The sequence below is a fragment of the Monopterus albus genome, unplaced genomic scaffold (genome assembly GCF_001952655.1).
Source record: "Monopterus albus unplaced genomic scaffold, M_albus_1.0 scaffold16.1, whole genome shotgun sequence".
Taxonomy (NCBI): Eukaryota; Metazoa; Chordata; class Actinopteri; order Synbranchiformes; family Synbranchidae; genus Monopterus; species Monopterus albus.
In genome coordinates, this window is record NW_018127896.1 from 4,679,493 (window position 1) to 4,684,116 (window position 4,624).

Sequence of the window (4,624 nt, forward strand, 5' to 3'; positions counted from 1 at the left end):
ATGCTCAAACTGCCTATGGTGTTAATGCATGGTAGATGCAGGGGGAAATGCACAGGGGGAGCTGCTGACCACCCTGGCAAATGCTTCTGCAATGCAATTTAGTGCACACAGTGTTGTCAGATCAGATTTAGCAGAGACTCTGTTCTATGAGAACACAAAGCCAGCATATTGCACATCTCTTCTCTTAGCTGGAGGTATATTAACAATTATTGACTTTTAGGTCTATTCTTACACATTGGCACATGCATGAAGAAATGCTGGAAGGATTTCTTTTTTTTATTTTTACAATCTATGTGCAGATATCCACTTCAGTATTTAAGGTGGTAACACCAACAAACATGCTCATACACACTTACACACCACCTAAACGTTTCCACTGGTCAGTGACCAAAGGCTGTAGGGTTACTTTGTAGTTCCCAGGTGTGAAACTGTGAATGTCTCCAGCACTCGCTCCTTGCTGTGACCAAGCATGTGTTCACTGCACTCTTTATACCAGCTCAGTTGGATGTTTATCAAATACACACAGTTATATTCAGTACTGAAAAAAATGTTCTATCACCCTGTGCACATTTATGAAAACATGCAAGTTGATTGTTTAGACACAATTAGACGTCTTTAGAAATTTGATTAGTGTCTTCATTTTTGCATATGGTGTTCTTGTGGATTTCCCCAGCATTTTATTAAAACAGTTTGTTTCCCTGATTTATTTGCTGTATTACAGTTCTCACCAAAAAAACCTGCTAGTGCTGCCCCTTATAATTAAAATGTAACAAAATTGATTTGAACAATAAAGTCAATCTTACAACCTCGACACACTGCAGTGCAATATCTGTTAATACCCAGTTATTGTTTTTGATTTAGTTTTTTGGCTGTACTCTGACCCAGGTGCTGAGAAGTGTGAACTGCTTTGGATCCAGCAGGTCACAGGCTGAAAACTGTCAAGTCACACAGAGGACTAATACTCCACAGAGGTGCAAACACACACACACTCACACATAGCACAAATGGCATGACACCTGCATACAAAAATGCACCTAAGGTGTTTGTGTCTCTGTCCAAATGCTCTGTCTCACAGGTGGGCACAGGCACAGATAACAAACCAGCAACATATCAAAACACGGCTATGCCCTGGCAGTTTGTGTTTTCTGCACAGGCTTTTTCTTTGAGGTGTTTAAAAGCCAGTGGGTATTATTTTTAACGATTGTTTATCGAGACTAATCTCCCACCGTAGTCAAAGGGACCTTTGCAATCTGTGTGCCTGTCACTTTTTCCTGTTTATGCTGCTGGCTGTTTAAATCGTGTCTAAAAGGCATATATCAGCCGAATGCATCACTCACAGAATGGATTGGGATAAATACGTAGACCAACTGCTCACCTTGTCTGAAGGTTACAAGTAAGACTGAGGTAATGGGAAACAGTCAAGCAGATAAAACAAGGAGTACATCCACAGCAGCAAGAGCTGTGACAAAACAAATTTTCTTTTGCTTTGAACAAACACATGAATCTCGAGGAGAACTATCATATATATGTGAGCCTCAGGGTGACTCGGTACACTGGTGCAGTGCAAGAAGACACACTGTATTGTACAGCTTTTGTATAGCAATTAGTATGCTGTGAAGGTCCAGCACTGGATTGTAAACTTTTATGTGCACTTTTATGTTCCTTTTTTTATTCATCTAATCAAATAAAAAATGTCAGAAATTCAGAGGCTATGACTTTTGAGTTTGCCAGTGGCTGAGAATGTAGAAGCTAGAAATTCAATTGATTTTAGCATAATGGACAATTATGTAACTTTTTGAAAGTTACGGGTGTCAATACTGGGGTCTATGATGTCGGCAAAACCGTGTCAGTGGTACTGCATTACCATTTTTAATACGTTCAAACAAACCACCATAAACCTGCCAGCCTTAGTCTTCAGGTATAAATCAAATCAATACTTCACTGAAATGTATAAAGTTTTTGTTTGGAAGCTCTTTGTCCTTGGTCAAGTGCACCTGTGATGAATCAGGCATCAGATCAGAGTGGAGCTGCCATCCTCACAGGGGCACAACAATGTATGCCATCATGCTGACTCCACCTGCCACCCTGTGTCAGCGCCCACAGGTTTACTTCCTTCACAAGGTATCAGTACTGTTACTGTCTCCTGCAAGACCAAATCCTACAGAAGTAGCTTTATTCAGTCCTCTCCAAAGACAAGTCTCTTCTTCACTCCACTGCCTCTGCAGCTGGTACTTGTTGGCGCCCATCTGTTAAGGGTATTTTTTATGTGGTTGGTGATCCAGAACTCATTACCATCCCCACCTTCCCCCTATACACTATTGTTCTTCTTGCTAATATGGAGGCTCTGATGCAATCTGTCTTGAGTTGCAGTATTGTTTTGAGCTGAAAACTGACTATGAACAAAAGAAGAGACTGTTCCAGATGTTGAGATTTGTTAGAGAAGGGAACAATTAAGAATCTTGATGGAGAAGTTTTACTTTTTTTGTTTCAAAGTTTTCTAAGTCCTTGAAAAAAAATCACCAAACACACACTACAGCACACAGGAAGCTGCTCTAGGCAAAGAATATTTTTAAAATACAGCAGTTGAATAATAGTCCAAAAATTATGAGTACCATACAAATTCCCTTCCTCTGCCCAAGTGGAATTATCCTGTCAGGTAAACTGACAAATTGCTAGTTAGGAGAGAAGTATAGCTTTCCTCCTTTCAGACAAAATGACTATGCGTGTACAGTGTGCTGACATCATGTTGAATAATCTGCTGGCCACTAAAGTTCAGAATTTCCTCTTGCTGGCATTTGGAGCAACCTTTGTTCTAATAGATGCAGCTGTATATCTGTAAACACATGTACAGTAATTGGAGCTTGCAGAGCATCTACTGTATTTGTGAAGCAATCAAAGAGTTTGAGAGTGGACTGGAATACCTTTTTTTTTTAGTATTCAAGATGAAATGGGGGGGTTAAGTTGCACCTTAAACTTACCATACAACTATAGTTACTTTATACGATTCCAAGTCTAAATTCACTGACATTACTGGAGTGGGTAAATGCAAATATGTTAAAGAATAACTTCATTCACCAAATCATTTCAAGAGGATGTCCTGTTAAAATAAAGATTAGAAAATTGCAGTTAATGCAATAAAAAAAAAAGCTTTAAAGTGAGGAAATGATTAATTCTATGTACGCCCAACTCCATTCCCACAGTGGCTTATTGTTGACCAACCACAGTATGCGTCTGTTGACACTCCACCCATATGCATCTGGATGGAGGCACTCTAGTTTGCTTAATTAGTGCTGATGACAGTAATCAACCCTAACTGATGGGCTTATTGGAAAGTGAACCTCGCCACATTGATTAGCCATCTATGATACAGCATACCAGTCTATGCACTGGCAGAGTGCCACTCTTACCAGAGCTGTTGATTTTGTTGTCTTAGCAAAGCACAGTAAGCTTTCTTTTAATGGACTCAGCTCTTTTTTTTTCTCCCCAAACAATCTTCATCGACTGTTCAGACATCAGCTAGTTATTAGCCCATCAGGATGTTGTCTGCAGCCTCAAGTCCCAGGTGTATATATACTGTTGTGACCACTCCACAAAACGCTATCAGAGCAAATTGCCTCAGTAAATATACTGTGTATATCTAAACAGGTAATATTTAAAATTCTGCAACAGCAAGTCACCCAAGCCATGATAGATGTGTCTGCCTATTAGGTCGATGAATAATGCAAATGAAACTAATTCTTCCCGACCTAGTGCCAAACCTAATACACATTTATATGCTTCGCTAGTGAAAGATATGCGAAATTCTTATTGTGGGAAGGAAGCAATCTGTGTTTTAATAATGGGTCTGATAGATCTTATCCTTTCTCTCTTTAGGAGTCTGGATGCATTATATGTGAGATCTTGTAGAGTTTATCAGCAACAATTGCTTCTAATAAAGACTGGGACCATCTATATACTATAAACTTTGCATATATTTGTTGTCTCCTCTGTTATAAATGCAGACACATTCATATTAGAATAAAATATCTATCAAAGTCAAACTTATTAAAACTTTCTCTCTCTTCCAGTCTTTCTCTCACATATCAAAGGCTGAAAAAGGTGTATGTATCTATTTTGTAGCACTGTGTTCACTTCTTATGAATGATATACAGTATAGTCAGAGGTGTATGTAGAAAGTTTTAGATGGGATGTCCAGGATGGGGCACAAACCCAAAGAGGGGTGGCACATTTGAAATACATATAAAAAGTAAATTACACCCCTAGTTCTATGGAATAATAAACCATACATGTTTAAGAATCAGATTGTTTATTTTGTGTAAAATGAGATGCATAGTGCTTTCTTTAACTAACTTTGGCTGCATTCCTTATTTACTCCTGGCCAGAGACATTGCCACTGCACAATGGTTTCCCCACTAAGGAAAATCAATTAAGTACTCCACTACAACAACAGCTGGAGAAATGAATGAAGTTATCATGTTGCATATATGATATAAAGTAAAACTAATTTGGCCAATATCAATTATAAAGCAAGAAAGAAAAAAACAATAGGTGTATTTAATGCAACAATTTGTCATTGTTTTCATTTATTAATACTAACAAACATCACATTTTGACTCTGGCAGGG

General features: G+C 38.5%; 1 long non-coding RNA gene across 1 annotated transcript in view; it reads left to right on the plus strand.

Annotated features, from left to right (window-relative positions):
- The first annotated feature begins 897 nt into the window (after positions 1-897).
- The window catches only part of LOC109955594 (uncharacterized), a 31,225-nt gene continuing 27,498 nt past the window's right edge, over positions 898-4,624 (plus strand). The window contains exon 1 of the long non-coding RNA XR_002274288.1: positions 898-971. This is a non-coding gene — a long non-coding RNA (uncharacterized LOC109955594). The remainder of the gene's footprint in view (positions 972-4,624) is intronic.